This window comes from Ahaetulla prasina, chromosome 1, assembly GCF_028640845.1.
Source record: "Ahaetulla prasina isolate Xishuangbanna chromosome 1, ASM2864084v1, whole genome shotgun sequence".
Lineage (NCBI taxonomy): Eukaryota > Metazoa > Chordata > Lepidosauria > Squamata > Colubridae > Ahaetulla > Ahaetulla prasina.
Genome location: NC_080539.1, coordinates 160,184,349 through 160,201,306, shown reverse-complemented (window position 1 = coordinate 160,201,306; position 16,958 = coordinate 160,184,349). Strand labels below are relative to the sequence as shown.

The 16,958-nt window shown below is 41.9% G+C and overlaps 1 long non-coding RNA gene across 1 annotated transcript in view; it reads right to left on the bottom strand.

The window, feature by feature from the left end:
- Window positions 1–4,370: 4,370 nt before the first annotated feature.
- The window catches only part of LOC131188857 (uncharacterized), a 45,711-nt gene continuing 33,123 nt past the window's right edge, over window positions 4,371–16,958 (bottom strand). Inside the window, exons 3-4 of the long non-coding RNA XR_009152852.1 lie at window positions 15,915–16,020; window positions 4,371–4,616 (exon numbers count right to left, since the gene is read on the bottom strand). This is a non-coding gene — a long non-coding RNA (uncharacterized LOC131188857). The remainder of the gene's footprint in view (window positions 4,617–15,914; window positions 16,021–16,958) is intronic.

Genomic DNA, 16,958 nt, shown 5'->3' with positions numbered 1-16,958 from the left:
CCTTTGCAGCCTCCAAAAAGCATGCAAAGTTCTCACTCAGTCTTCAGAGGTGCCAAAGGTCACATGAGAATGTGGGGTGCTCTCATATGACCAGATCCTCTGGAAATCATGAGGGAGAGTATTCTGTTCCAGGAACAGAGGGTGGAAAGAACTGAGGCGAGACAGAAGTAATGTTTAGCTAACAGTCTATTAACGCTAACGGTTTGGATAACAGTGACAGCTCAGCTAACAGCAACAGCTGATTCTCCATCTGTCAGCTCCTTTTATACTCCGCTGTCAGTCGGACAGCCAATCAGGATGAATCTCTTCCTGCTTGAGAGGTGGACCTGAATGAAGCCTTAATACACGACAGAGGGCTTTGCTTTTGCATAGTCTCTGGACCCTCCAAAAAATGCACGAGAACCAGGACATGTTTTCCCGCTCTTTTCGGAGGCTGCAAGGCCACCCTAGAACACCCTCCAAAGTTTCCAGAGTGAAGGCCTTGTGTGATCCGGAGCTGCCTTCGATAGACATTGTTTTTCCGAGAGTTACCTGGGGCTGGGGCAGAATGTTTATTTCACGAAGTACGTTACTGTACCATTGGAAACAGTAATGAATACTTTGGAAGCGATCATTTCAAATAATAATGAATACATTAGAAGTATGTTCCCTTTGCTGCCTTTTCCAAACTCTCAACAAACCATTGTTCTTTTAAATGTTTAATTGAAAGTGGTATCCACCACAGCTAATTGACCTGGCACTACTTTAAATTAGGTAGTGACATGAAAGACACTCAAGCTACTTTCAGCTATATCTTTCCTTTCAGCCTCACCCTACCTCAGTTTCTTACAGCGTTAGTTATACTTGTTGTGTGTGGGGGAGCTGTGATGCTCCAGGAGTGTCAAGTTTGGCATTTTCTGAATTTTTGACACGTTGAACCCAAAAAGTTCACCATCACTGTTAATACTTCCCAGAAAACTCTCCGGATGCAGTGTAAAACATTGCCCAAGCAATGTAACAGAAAATTCTCCCTGGTCCCACATCCATGTCTTGCTTTTAAGACGACTAACCCTGGAACTATATTGCACTCCAAGTATACACTTATTGTAGCACAGATGCTAAAAATATACTAGGCAGAACAGACATCTGTTCCTGAAATGTATTATGGCTTCCATTCTGCAGAGTAGGCCTGGCTCATTTTTCCTGGTCCATTGCTTCTGGAGTTAGGACTGAAACAAACTTATATTTATTGTGATGTACTTAACCAACCCACTTTGATAATAAGGGTCAGTGAAATCCAAATTTTGTTACTACTGGTTCTGTGGGTGTGGCTTGGTGGGCGTGGTGTGGCTTGGTGGATGTGGCTTGGTGGGCGTGGCAGGGGAAGGATACTGCCAAATCTCCATTCCCATCCCAGTCCAGGGGAAGGATACTGCAAAATCCTGATTCCCTCCCCACTCCTGGGGGAAGGATATTGCAAAATCTCCATTCCCTCCCCATTCTGGGGACAGCCAGAGATGGTATTTGCCGGTTCTCCGAACTGCTCAAAATTTCCGCTATCGGTTCTCTAGATCCTGTCAGAACCTGCTGGATTTCACCCCCGATAAGGATGATGGTGATGATGATATTCACTTAGTTGTGTCTGATTCTTGGCGATTCAATGGGCTAGGTCTCTCCACATCTTCCGATCTTGCACTTCTTGGAATTGTTCTGTTCTCTGGCTGTTGTCAGCTTTGAGGATGTCCAGCCACCGTGTTCTTTGATGTCCTGTTTTCCTTTTACTGCTAACTCTTCCAAACCTGGGTTGATTTAAAAAACTTAAGCAGAATCGGTCTGTTAGCAACTGACGAGGAGACCACTTAGAAATCAGGATTGTAGGCTAAACTGAAAAGTTGAAAAAATATATCCTGGAAGGAGGTGGTGGCAAACCACTTTTGTATTGTTGCCAAGAAAACTCTGTTTTACAGTGACAGAAGTAATGACCCCAACTTCTTCATGCCACACAGCAATTGTCAGTTGATGGAGGATTTTTTTAATCTGTTTTCATGAAGAGAATACTAATAATATGCTGAGGAGCATGATGTAATCCAAAATACTTCACTATGTTTTCTCAGAACAGCTCTTCATTATAGATTTTTTTTATTTAGCTTAAAGCAGAGTAATCAAGCCACCAAGCTACGCCCACAGAACCAGTAGTAAAAAAAATTGGATTTCATCACTGAGCCTACATGCTATTCTTTTACATTCATGAGTACTGCTTGATAGGCAGGTGGAGGCTGTGGCTTCTTTGCCCAGCTTTGGCACTAGCCAATGTGGTATGGTTCTTTCAGGAGTCAGAGAACCTAGCAACATTGACTTATACTCTTATCATCATTTCTGCAGTGCTCTCTTTTTTTTGGTGGGGAGGTGATTTTCAAAACCATTTGAAATTGCAAATAGTCCAAAACACAGCAGCCTTTTTTCTGACTGGCACTAGTTTCTATGATTATATTACAACAATCTTGAAGCTATGCATTGGCTACCAATTGATTTCCAAATGCAATTCTGGTTTTGACTTAAAAAACAAACAAACTTGACGCCTGGTTACTTTCAGGACCACTCACTCTTCAGCTAGAGTCAACCTGTTCAGAAGTTCCTATCAGGAGAAGTTGCAGTTTCATAAGGGGATGGGGCAAGGGTGCATGCATATTCTGAAGCCAAGTTATACTCTTTTTTCCAATGCTTTATAGCTGATTGATTATGTGAAGTTGGTCCCAACTCTTAGTGACCTTATAAATCTATGATGCTCTGTCTTTAACTTGGTCTTTCCTGGTGGTGTACCCATTGTCACTGTAACTGAGTCCAACTATTTTGCTGCTAGTCATTGTCTTCTCTTTCTTTTTTCCACCTTTCCCAGCATTAGAGCCTTTTCCAGAGAGCTGAACCTTTATATAATGTGTCTAAAACAGGAAAATTGGACCCTGGTCATTTATATCTTGAATGAGAACGCTTGGTTGATTCATTTTGATGAACCATATGTTTGATTTCTTGGTTGTTCGTGGTATCCTCAGATGTCTTCTCCATTACCCCAGGTCAAAAGTTTCAATACTCTTTCTACCGTGCTTCTTCAAAGCCCACCTTTCATTTCCCTACTTTGGAACAACCTTCCTTTAATAGTTGGGCTGTTCCTCTTGGTATACATTACCTGAAGCTGGATTTTAGTAGGTAATGTATGAATTGCATACTATATTTTATCTTGTACACCAATGTGATCTGATTACGATTTAGTGGCATATGAGTTTGACCAAGGAATTAAAAAAATGGCAAATTAATTATTTTGCTCTAAGTAAGGAATGGGTGAGTTCCATGCAAGCCCCAATGCTTTATTTCTGCTCCCCCAATGCTCCAAGATTCAAATGTTCCTCCAATTTGACAAGAAATTTGATGGTAAAGTGTTCATTTGGAGGCAAGGTTTCCCACCCTCCCCCCCGAAAAATAAGGCTGGGAAGATGATTAATGTTAAACTTGCTTTTCTATAAAACACCACTTGAACCCTTGAAATCCCTACCTCAACACTAGTGGTGAGTTTCTATCGGTTTGCCCCGGTTCGGGCGAACTGGTAGTGGCGGCGGTGGAAGGCTCCACCCACCTGCCCAGACATCATCACAGATGCTTTGAACATGTGCAGAAGTGCCACGCATGAACAAAGCGAACACACGCACACACGCGCTCCCAGTTCTGAACCGGTAGCGAAGGTAAGAGGAAACCAATACTGCTCTACACCCAAAATAGCTCAAAACACTCAATTGAAGCATTCTGAGCTTTAGCAATTGAAAAAAAAAAGCAAGAAATTAGAGGTGGTTGACCTCCCTAAGGTCCAAAATCTTAGTTTGGTCTCCCACCATTAAAAATCAGGGAAAAAATACACCTCTCTCTTTCTCCGTCGGGTTTTGCTCTTCTGGTGCTATTACCATTTTACTAGAAAGCTTCTTGTAGCTTTTAGGCTAATTAGGGGAAAGAATTGAGATCCCTGAACTCTGTAGATTTCCTACCTCAGTGTTGTGACCCAGGTAGGTAGTACTAGATGCAGTCAGTTCAAAAACAGACTTTATTAGAACAGCTGAGAATTAACTCATTCTCAGCGTGGTCCAAAGTAAATCAAAACAAATTCTTCATAACACAATTCTTCAATCTTATAACCAACCTTGGTCTAATTAGGCAAACTGCCAAAGGCTTTTCTTGGCAAAAGTTCAAAAGCAGAAAACGCCGACAAAAAATAAATGCAGCAAGACAAGGAGCAAGTCGATCAACGTTGTTTTCCGACAAAGAGCCCAAACGCCGTTGCTGCTCTTTTAAGCCTTATGAGAGGGGCCAATCATCTCTTGGCCTTACTTCCGCGTCATCCTCTTTGCTTTAGCTGCTCTTGCCTTCTGGCAGCTCTTCTCATGCGTGCATTAGGAACAGACTCCTCCTGTTCCTCTGCCTCACTACTATCAGTCTCTGGAGGCTCCGGAGTCTGCACCTCACTCCCAGATGGCCCCACCTCTGCCTCCGACACCTTCCCCAGACTCCAGGGCTGGCCCATGTTCTTCCTCAGCCTCATCGCTGTCCAACTCCATTGCCAGCTCCGCAGGCTGCTGGCGAACCACAACACTCAGCTGTAAATACACATGCAGGGAGTAAGCCGGAGATGATTCTGCTACATTTTTATTAAGAGCAAGAAAGGGAATGAGGGGCATTAGCTCAGAGACAGAACTTTTGCTTTGTATGCAGGGATCTCAACTTCCATTCTTGGCATCCTTAGATAGGAAGACTCCTTTTCTAATCTTCTGTAACTAAAACGCAGCCAAGCTCCTTAGGCTTCTGATTATTTTACCCTTGCTATCATGGCTTTTGGCCTAAACTTTTGGTCATGTGGTGTAGGTATTATAAAATGCAGGGGTGAAATCCAGCAGGTTCTGACAGGTTCTGGAGAACTGGTAGCGGAAATTTTGAGTAGTTCAGAGAACCGGCAAATACCATCTCTGGCTGGCCCAAGAGTGGGGTGGGAATGGGGATTTTGCAATATCCTTCCCCCAGGAGTGAGGGGGGAGTGGAGATTTTGTAATATCCTTTCCCTAGGAGTGGGATGGGAATGGGGATTTTGCAATATCCTTCCCCCAGGAGTGGGATGGGAATAGAGATTTTGCAGTATCCTTCCCTTGCCATGCCCACCAAGCTACGCCCACCAAACCACACCCACAGAACTGATAGTAAAAAAAATTTGGATTTCACCACTCATAAAATGTGAAGTATGAGAAATCTAAAGGGAAGGGTTGGGAGAGTCTGGTGATATTATTGCTGGTTACTCCTAGATAGATGGCCAAAGGTTCAACTTCATATGTTTCTCAAAATGCATACTATGGGATTCCTTGCTTGAAAATATAAATATATATATATATATATAACAATTTTAAGGAAGATTTTGCTTAGCTTATGCAATAGAATGAGAAGGAAAAGCTGTATAAATAAGTTTTTATTGCACTGTCAAGGAGAAATATGGTTAACACCTGTAGAAAATAAATTAATTTTTAAAAGGAACTAGTAGAAAGTCACCATTCATCTAGGAACAATATACGTGAATGAATCAAATTGCCTTTTGACTATAATAGATTTATTTCCTCCTCTTGACTTAATAGGGTTTTTCTCCTGCCATCTGAAAAGGAAACACCAAGTTGCAACAGTCATTCCACAGTAAGAATCCATGGGAATCATCCCACAGTCAAGCAGCATTTCATTAATAAGAATTAATTCTATTTTGCTAAGCTTCTGCTTTAATTTGGTTTCTATTGATAGAAGTAATTGCTAAATCTTATTTAGATTAGAATTCATTTAGATTGACAACTCTTATACCCCTTGACACGGGAGTAAGACTCACTAAATTCAGCAGGTCCTACTTCTGAGTAGACATAGGATGTCCATGACAGCTTGAGGAAGTCTGTAAATATGATCTGAATTCTAGAGGTAATCAATACATAGAAGGCAGGCACTGAAATATCATCTTCTGGACCGGGATGAAATTGTCCCGGTTTGGACCGGATCACCCGATCCGGTAGCGATGGCGGTGGGTGGTTCGGAGAACCGGTAGCAAAAATCCCTGCCCTTCCCCATGTACAGCTGAGCCACGCAATCATCAGAGTTTTTTGTTTTTTGTTTACTTTTAAAAGCATTTTTTCTTCAGCCGAAAAATTGCTTTTAAAAGTAAAAAAAAAAAAGCCTCTGATGATTGCGCGGCTCAGCTGGGATCATCAGAACCTTTTAAAAGCATTTTTTCTACAAGCTCTTTGGCCGAAGAGGTTGTAGAAAATATGCTTTTAAAAGTAAAAAAAAAAAAAAAAGTTGGCCACGCACACCTACTTACATTACCACTCCACCCACCCACCACAGAACCAATAGTAACAAATTTTACCTTTCACCACTGTTCTGGACTCATTGTGAATTTTGCCCTATAATTGTAAGAAAAAAACATGTTTCCTCTCCTCTGGTTAGTATTTTTACATTAAGACCATAAGATAGTATATATTAGGAATTTCTGTCTATAATATAGCAATAGCAGCAGCACTTAGACTTATATACCACTTCACAGTGCTTTTACATCCCTCTCTAAGCGGTTTATAGAGTCAGCCTATTGCCCCCAACAATCTGGGTCCTCATTTTACCCACCTTGGAAGGATGGAAGACTGAGTCAACCTTGAGCCTAGTGAGATTCAAACTGCTGAACTGCTGGCAATCAGCAGTCAGCAGAAGTAGCCTGCAGTACTGCATTCTAACCACTGCACCACCACGGCTCTATAGTCAATTTTTTGTGAGCTACTATTTTAGAAATAAAAAAATCTCCATAATGCTTTCTGAAGTGATAGGTAAGAAATTCACCTATATGTAATATAAATTGCCTGGGGAATTTACGTATTTATCTTATACTGCACTTCATTCCTTTATTCCTTATCCCATTCCTATTTATATCACACATATATATTAGGTAGTATATTCATAGTGTTCACGAGGGACTGATCTAGTTTGGAATGGGTTGGGCTAATGAATAAAGACCAATTTCAACCACAGAGAGGTGAAGGTTTATTTATTTTTTTAGCCTTTGGCAATATTTACATTAGCCAGGCGACTACAATGCTAATACAGAGTAGTGGCTTGGCTGCCTAAAACTACTAGCCCTGTTTGGTTCACACTCTCATGCCTTCCAAGGTGCACCACAGTGGGCAAGCTAGCTCTGGATCAAAAAAAAGAAGATGAGTGGCTTTCCTGCAGCTTCATCCAGGGCCAACTCCCTCCATTAAAGCCACCACACAAATGAGTGTTGCAACCAGGAAGGTCCAGCACCAACAGGATTCTAACCATCTGCACGAAGCACTGGCTCATGTTCCCAATAAAGTGGTACCTATTTATCTATTCACATAGAACATGCTTTGGAATTGCTAGGTTGGCAGAAGCTGCAGCGAGTGATGGAAGCTCACCCTGCCATGCAGTGCTAGGACTTTAGCCTCTGGAACAACCATCTCTAGGATCATTAAGCCACTGAGCCACTGTGCCCCAGTGGTGAAGGTGTTGGACTACTGGGAAAACGTTCAGGTTTTTGAACTGTGCAAGTTCATTGGCCAATCACTCTCTTTCAGCTCTCTCATCCCAAAGAGTTACTGTTATGGGGAAAAATAGGTAAATGGAGCATATTAAACACTGCCTTGAGGAAAGACAGAATACGGTATCTGTCTAGGCCAGGGGTCAGCAACCTGCAGCTCTGGAGCCTTATGTGGCTCTTTCATCCCTCTATTGCAGCTCCCTGTTGCTGGTCGGCTCCACAATTGATAGGGCTTACGGTTAGGATAGGTAGAGGATAAAGGATGCTGCGCTAGGAGGAGACTCTATGGTGGGGGACCGGACTTCCGGTCAGCAGAGGAAAAAGGACACCATGCTAGGAGGAGACTATGATGGGGGAACTGGACTTCTGGTCGGCTCCAGAATTGAACAGGGGTTTCCGGTTAGGACCTTTGTGGCTCTTTGAGTGTTTAAGGTTGCCGACCCCTAGTCTAGGTGATTAAAGCTATCTTCTCTCTTCTCCTTGCATTTAAAGTTGTTGCTGTTTTTGCTCCCAGTTTGTCACTTGTGCAATACTGCATGCAGAAGCTCTGATCAGCAAGGAACTAGGAAATTCCTCCAATATACTGCCTAACATCAGAGCAAAGATTACGGGAAAACCAATTGTTTGCATTTCATTGTCGACTGGAAATGAGCCTAGCTCTCCAATGACTCATTTGTAAAATGAAGGGAATAGTTCTGAAAGCAGTCTGGGACTTTGTGGAGAAGGAAAGGCCACTGGCCTCAACTTCTGTGGGAGGAAAGGAAACAAGACTCTGTGCTGTGGATGAGGAGGATTAAGCCCTCTTCCATCTTGGCTAGCTTTTATGAGACTCGTTCCCTCCCCAAAAAATCCCCAGGAAGAACTCTTGCTTTGTTTTCCTATTCCTTTCCCTCCCTTCTCCTTTCCTTTTGTGCCATAACCTTGAGGGCAGGGATTGTCTAGATTTTGTCATCCCATAAGCTGTTTGAGGAGCCTTTCAGACTGGAAAGTAAGGTGTCAGTGATTAAAACAAAGCAACCAACTGCGTCAAAAGGCTTTGGGCCCTGTATTAGGAATATAACTTGACTGCCTAGTTTCTAATCCATCCTTACTAATCTGAAGGTGTTTTTATAGTGCTTCCCTCCCTCTGACCCATCTCCCAAGAGAGAGAAGACAAACAAGGCTGGTGTTTTTTCTGCACAAAGTTCAGTGGCCTGCAATTTCCCAGCTGCCTGTAATGACACAACTCTTCTGGCTACCAGGGTTTCAGGCAGGCAGGCAGGCAGAAGGAAGGAAGGAAGGAAGGAGGGAGTGGAGAAAGGAAAAAAGGAGGGAGGGAGGGAGGGAGGGAAGGAAGGAGGGAGGGAGGGAAGGAGGGAAGGAAGGAAGGAAGGAAGGAGGGAAGGAAGCAAAGAAGGAAGGAATGAGGGAGGGAGGGAGTGAAGAAAGGAAGGAGGGAGGGAGGGAAGAGAGGAAGGAAGGAAGGAAGGAAGGAGGGAGGGAAGGAAGGAAGGAATGAGAGAGGGAGGGAGTGAAGAAAGGAAGGAGGGAGGGAAGGAAGGAAGGAAGGAGGGAGGGAGGGAGGGAGGGAGGGAAGGAAGGAGGGAGGGAGGGAGGGAGGGAAGGAAGGAAGGAAGGAAGGAAGGAAGGACATTTGGAGAGCAAGTGTGGCCCTCAGCCCACAAAAAGATCTCCTTTCATTAATCCACTATGCTGGCTCTCTTGTCCAGGGGGAAATGTGGGTCCTGGGAAACATTTTCAATGCTTTGAGGTAAGAGAAATGTTGCACTGAGACAGCCCTTGATTCTACAGCCCACCATTAAAGGGTGCAGTCTTCAAATAATAAGCATACACATGTGAATTCATCCTAATTCTGCTGCCTCTACTTCCCTTAAAAGAAGAGTAAATTAATTCTTTGACAAAGAATATCTCTATCTTCCTGAAAACAACTCAAGGATCAAAATGCTGATTTTGGGGTTGTTGTTGTTGTTGTTTTTGAGACTATGAAGCTGGCTAGTATTTTGATGTTACGGTCATATTTTCATTAAGGTTCAGAAAAGACACGGACTAGAATTCTGAGATTTTTGGCTGACCTTCTCTCCTTTCCCCTCATCTCCAAAGCCCCAGGGAGGCAGCAGTTTAGGGGGAAGATGATGGGGCAAGGCGAGTTTGTTTAGACTTTCCCTCCAGTTGTTTTTCAGCTCAGAAAATCACCTTGCCGACCTGTTTTTCACCCAGGAGTGGAAAGAAGCACGGAAACTATGGGAATTCCACAGATGAACAAGCGAGCTGGGCAAGCAGGAGCTGAAAACGGCTCAGTGGGAAAGAGGTTATTTAATCCTCTGCTATCATTTGTGCCCTCTGCAGTGACAGACAATAAAGCAAATGAACCCAAATAAAGCAACATATTGGTATGGAGCCAGAGAGCAAGCAAATGCTTATTTTGAGATATTATTACTTTAGAGGCATTTTTTTTTTTAATCTCTTTGAGTTTGGGCCTCACTCTCAGCTGAGCAGAGAGAACTGAAATGTCATTATAGTCACAGGGGTTGAAATTGAGCAGAATTACAGGGTATATATGAGCTGTGTCTATAAGAAACGTTTGTATACGTGGAGCTCCAACCTGCAATAACATGCAGGTTCAAAAAAATGGCCCTCCAGATGTTGATGATGTCCGTTGGCTTTTAAATTTTTATTGAGGTCAGTTGGTGGTTAAGTAATAGGTAACTAAGCTATTTATCTGTGAAGCTGCCCATATAAATATGAAATAAGGGGAAAGGCTGTAAAATAAATAACATTTTAAAAAAACAAGTAGTCTTCCCTGTCATCGGCACAGCATGTAGTGCTTTAGGGCAAGTTAAAAATTGGGGAGAATTTTGTTTTTCTCTTCACTCTTACACAATTTTGAATGGGTGTATGTGTGTGTTACTCTTTTTGGCTGAAGTCATTCAAGTTGACTTGAAAGTTTGCTTGAAAAACAAACTGCTCAGATGGGAAATCCCTTTTCCAGATCTTGTTGTGGTTGGGTTCCAGAAGGAAATAATCCTTAGGCAAAGTGTATGGTAGCACCAGATTAACAGGAAAAACCAGACGGTACAGAAGTAGATAAACACTTTGAAGTGCATCCTAATTAAAACCAATTTAGAGCATAGTATCGTTGATTTCCCACAAAACTAAAGAATTAAAAACCCCAAATATCAGGTAAAGGTAGCCTAATACTGAAGATAATTGGTTGACTGGAGGAGGGGGAAAAAGTTAGAATTTCCTTCCCAGAAAGTGGTTGTCGATGCTGAGTCTGAAGGAAGATACATCTGCCATTTTCTTTGTCTAAACTGGGTTACTGCAGTCTAACCTGTGTGGGATTATTCTCTGGAGAAAGGATGGGTCTATTAGGGAGTGTTCGGGACATGTTACAACTTTGTACTTTGCAATGAAAGTGCCTAAGGAAGGACAAGCATGTCTTGAATAATCTACGTTATTATGATCTTTATCTATCTATCTATGATCCCTTCTAAGGAACTGAGTGTAACAGCTAAACACCTTTTAAAATTATCGCCTGGCTCGTTCTCAGAACACTCTTTTGGCTAGTAAGGAAGTGATCTCAGTCCCTTCCAGTATCCCCATCCTAGCTCCACAATACTGCAGGGAAGCTGGTGGGCCCAAATCTAACCAAATCAAAATATGAAATTCCACGCCCAAAGCCACAAAATAAGCGTGGCCCAGTAGGAAACTTAACAGAAGTTCTCTGCAATACATTGTTATTGCTGCAATCTTATTTTAACATAACTCGTCAGTTTGATCCACCCTAGTAGGCTATATTGTCTTTTTTTTCCCCTTCCTTCTTTTCATGAGGAGATATATCTTCTAATGTGGGAGAAAAATAAAGAAATTAAAAAAAAAACACCACTAAGCTTCACCTATATCAGGGGTGTGCAATCTTAAACACTCAAAGAACCATTTGGACCCGTTTCCCACAGAAAAGAAAACACCGGGAGCCACAAAACCCTTTCCCGTGCCTGACTATTTCTTGAGCAGCCACAAAACTAGCATATGTAGTTGAATTAAATGTTCTGTTTTCTTCTGAAACTTTTATTTTCTTGGATTTATCCATGGTTGGCCTACCGGGGGTTGAAAAGCTCAGTATATTGCATACCAGCAGGTGTCGTACATTGGTGGTTATGACACATATTTTGAGCGACAGGGAGCCACAGCAGAGCGGTGAAAGAGCCAAATGCGGCTCCAGAGCTGCAGGTTGCTTACCCCTGACCTATATCAAGCAGTTTAATGAATTTAAATCAAGGGATTCTCTCCCTGCCTTGTTTCCCTGAGACCTCTACAATAATTATAGTCTATATGTCAGAGTTCCAAGTAACACCCCCAGCAAAAGAAGACTCTGAGGCTAGACGTTCCTCAAAGTTCCATTTTATTAGAGATGTCATATTGGCACATCTGGGAAAACCTGAATCTGAAAGCTTCCAGGTTTTCCCCATCCAAAAGAAAGTCTAAGGCTCTTCCCCTGCACCCACATGTCCATCACATGGTCCAATCAATGCACCATCCCAACTGAGATGCCTCCCAGTCACACCACTCCAAGTGCAGGGCAGGATGTCCTTGAGTCTCAGAGAAAAAAATGCTATTATAGAATAGAATAGAATAGAATTTTTTATTGGCCAAGTGTGATTGGACACACAAGGAATTTGTCTTGGTGCATATACTCTCAGTGTACATAAAAGAAAAGATACGTTCATCATTATGGCTGGATATCTCCCCTCCTCCATACAATCCCCCCTCCCAGTTTTCCATAGCATTAAATGTGGCAGTCCTGAAGATCCAAAGTAAAAGATGGCTTTCAGAGCTGACACTATCATTGCAAAGAATGTGACCAAAGCTTGAAAAGCATTGTTATATAAGCACATTGGAAGAGCAACACTCTCTTTCTTATGGGTCATCCTTGACATGCAAGTCAATTGTTGATTGCGAGACAATCAAGATTCATTATTCTGCCATACAGTCTCTGAACCCTTTGTGGTATTGCTTTTAGCACTCTGTGCTAGAGTTAGTAAAAGATCCTTTTTTTTTTGCCTCCAACCCATCTCATCAACAGAACCCCCTAGTTGAGAAAGTGAATCTAACTTCCCATCAACAGAAACATCTACTTGAGAAAGTGAATCTAACTTCTCAACTGTTCCTGAGAATAACAGGATAGTCTATGGATCATGAGGTCAAAGGCATGGCATGTCCAGCTCCATAAAGCAATAGCATATTCCCGCGTCTGCCCTGTGTGATAATTCGTAGCCACCTCCTTATTCCACATTGTTGTAAGGCTGGCCCTAACTGACATTTACAATGGCACCAACCTCAAACTAGTAATTTTGTAGAGCTAAAATTTAGTAGCGGTAGGTTTGGTCCTAAGTTGATTGCATTTATGACTAAATCTACATAATTACTCCTCATTGATGACTAGAAAGACTTCATGTCGCTGGAAGCTTTCATAATGAACTAAGGGTTCAGTTGAAAATGTGTCCAAGCAATAGCTCTGTCAAGGTGAGGAGAAGCAGTGGCTATATTTTCATTATATTTTCATTTCAGTGCTGTAAAGCACTGTGAAGCAGTGTATAAGTCTAAGTGCTTTTGCAATTTTTGTGTGGGGGAGAACTGTATCTCCCAGGTTTTATGAATGCTGTATGGTCTTATGACAAATTCCTATCACATTTGTTTAAACATAATACAATAGAAAGTTCAACACCTTCAACAGAGAAATAATGACAACCAATTTAAGTCACAACTGTTTTCAAAGCAGTATAAATATACCAGGTATATTCATTTCCCATGTTGCAATCCCTATAATTAGTTAAGAAAAACATAGGAACTCACTCAAAATCGTTTCCAGTTGGGCTTGCAGCATATAATATCCTGATCAGAGATGATTGGTGAAACATTAGAAACAATTATTCTAATTAAATTGAAATTTCAAATCTCAGGCATTCACAATGTAGGCCTTTTAGCCATTCTATCATTCAGTGTTTGTGGAGAGCTTGACTAAAATGTGCCTCTTGTGACTTGGACCACCAAGATGTTTCTTAAGGCTACAGAAGAGGGAAAAGGCAAAGGCACTTTTTGCCCTTTTCTCTCAAGAGGGCTCCATTATTCCATTGATCCCAGGTAATTTGAGAATGCAAAGCCACTATGGAAGAAAAATCAAAATGCAATTGAACTCATTTCTGATATTATTGTTTATCTTACTTAAAGTATCTTACTGTATTATTCAGACCAAAGTATTTCCCAAAGCAGTTTTTATATGCTCAATCAGGCAAGTCCTGTCTGTATTCTTACAGTCTAAATATACGCAGTTCTTCAGGAAATCTATGACGGGGTGCCATATGAGAAATCAATCCGTCAATCAGTGTGAAATGGAATGTTTTCCAATAATGTTGGAATAATGATGTCAAAACTGACATCACAAATGAGAGAATATTGGGTATTTTTGGCAGGGTGCCATTAGTCCAGGAGTTCTCATTTCTTTTAAAGACTAAAACTGCATTTGGTTTTTTCCAATACTCAGAAGGATGGGTAACAGAGGTGGGTTTCAGCAGGTTCTGACCAGTTCTGGAGAACCGGTAGCGGAAATTTTGAGTAGTTCGGAGAACCGGTAGTAAAAATTCTTACTAGCCCCACCCCCCATCTAGTCTCTGCCTCCCAAGTCCCAGCTGATGGGGAGGAAATGGGGATTTTGCAGTAACCTTCCCCTGGAGTGGGGAGGGAACGGAGATTTTATAGTATCCTTCCCCTGCCACGCCCACTAAGCCATGGCCACCAAGCAATGCCACGCCCACCAAGCCACACCCACATCAGGTAGTAAAAAAATTTGAAACCCACCGCTGATGGGTAAGGCCAGGACAAACACTAAATTTGATTCCATGTTAATGTACATAATTAAAGTTTAATTAATCTGCTTAAAAAGACGACTGTTTGTCTTAAACCATTTCTTCCTTCACTTGTATTAAAAGCTACATCTGCATTTTTGGAGGCATTCTGGAGAGGCTGACTGAGGCCTTGAGAAGCTCCTAACTCAGGTGTTTCCTACCACAATATCTCAGGGGTTGCCACAAAGAAGAGGGAGTCAAGCTATTCTCCAAAGCACCTGAGGGTAGAACAAGAAGCAATGGGCGGAAACTAATCAAGGAGAGAAGCAACCTAGAACTAAGGAGAAATTTCCTGACAGTTAGAACAATCAATAAGTGGAACAACTTGCCTGCAGGAGTTGTAAATGCCCCAACACTGGAAATTTTTAAGAAGATGTTGGATAACCATCTGTCTGAGATGGTGTAGGGTTTCCTGCCTGGGCAGGGGGTTGGACTAGAAGGCCTCCAAGGTCCCTTCTAACTCTGTTGTTGTTGTTGTTGTTGTTGTTGTTGTTGTTGTTGTTGTTGTTGTTTCTATTATTATCTTTTCCTGAATCTGGTACTCTCCCAATATATCAGGATCATGGCTCATAGTACTCTTGATCTGTGTGGCCAATTGGCTAAGGCTTCTGGGAGATACTACCAGGGGTGAAATCTAAAATTTTTCCCTACCGGTTCTGTGGGTGTGGCTTAATTGATGGGCATGGCTTGGTGGACAGATGACTGGGTGGGCATGGCCAATAACAATAAATAATAAAAGTAATAAACAAAGTATACAAAATAATAAGAGGTATCAAAAACCAACTTTTACACTTTACACACACACACAACACAATACAACTGACTCACACACAATGTATAAGCAGCTGCACTTCACCCAAAATGGCCCCTGCAACAAGCAGGAACCTCATACAGCCACAAAAAGCTCAAAAACCAACTTTCACATTTACACACACAAACACAACACAACTGAGTCTCTCTCTCTCACACACACACACACACACAGTGCCACATACAGCTTTGTGAGATTTTGTGTGTTTGTGTAATTAGAGTGAAACACTACAGAAACACACCAAATCTCAGAAAGCTTTTATTTTATTTTATTTTATTATTTTATTAATATTTTTTAGATCAGGGATCTCCAACCTTAGTAACTTTAAAGTTTGTGGACTTCGACTCCCAGAGTTGAAGTCCACAAGCCTTAAAGTTACTAAGGTTGGAGACCCCTGTTTTATTTCATTTATTTATTTTATTTATTTATTTTGTCACTCAGTATATATAAGCATAAGTATGAAATAATTATACAATATAAAAGCATATATATGAGCATGAGTATGTAATAACTATATTTAAACTTCCTTAACTTTAAATTGCTATCTAAAAAAACCCAACTCCTTAAAAAAAAACCTATTAACTATTTTTTAAAGCTCCCCCCATTTACTTACCCAATTGGAGACAGGCAGATTCACGGAGGAAATGGATTGCAGGCAGGCAGATTCAGTTGCTAGCTGATGTAACTGATTGCAGCAGCCAAAGCAAGGCAGAGCGAGCCTGAAAGGAGCAGTAATTAGGTAAGTAGGGAGGGGGATTGGGTGGGCATGGGCTGGGGCTGTTGTAAGAGGTTGTTAAAAAATGATTTTAAAAGCCTGTGATAATCAGGAAACTCATCTGGGATCGCCAGAGGAAAAAAATATTTTAAAACTCCTCTGATGATCCCAGCTGAATTTGCCTGATCGCAGCCCAGAACCTCTTAAAATGATTGTTTGAATAACCTCTTTGGCCGAAGAGCTTGTAGAAAATATGTTTTTTAAAGGTTCTGGTGATCAGGCAACTCAGCTGGGATCGCCAGAGGAGCCTTTTAAAACCTTTTGTGTTTACAACCTCTTCGCCCCGAAGAGCTTGTTAAAAAAAAAACTTTTAAAGGGTTGTGATGATCTCAGCTGAGCCGCGGGATCCTCAAAGGCTTTTTTTTTACTTTTAAAGGCATGTTTTTGGCTGAAGAAAACTGCTTTTAAAAGTAAAAAAAAAAAACACCTCTAATGATGGCTCAGCAGAGGCAGGGGCCGGGGCCAGGGATTTTTGCTACCGGTTCTCCGAACCACCAGCCGCCATCGCTACCGGATTGGGTGAGCTGGTCCGAACCAGGAGCAATTCACCCCTGGACACTATCGATATATTTATGTGCATGTGTGTTTGTGTGTGTTGCATGCCAGATTGGGAAAGACTACTCAAAACTCGAGTAAAAAGTGAATGAGGCTTCACATGGAATGGCCCCCAGCTGTCTTTATTGACTCTGGTCTTGTTTTGCAGCAGAATGAACCAATTCCTCTAAGAATCTCTCTTTGGATGGTTGTGCTGGAGGTGTGGCAAGCCAGAATGGGTTGGGTGGAGCTGGTCCATGTGAGATGTTTGGAGCAGAGCTGGTGCTCATGGCCTTCCATCATATTCAGGCATACTTTCTGCATTTTTTGAAGTAAATATGGGTTTCA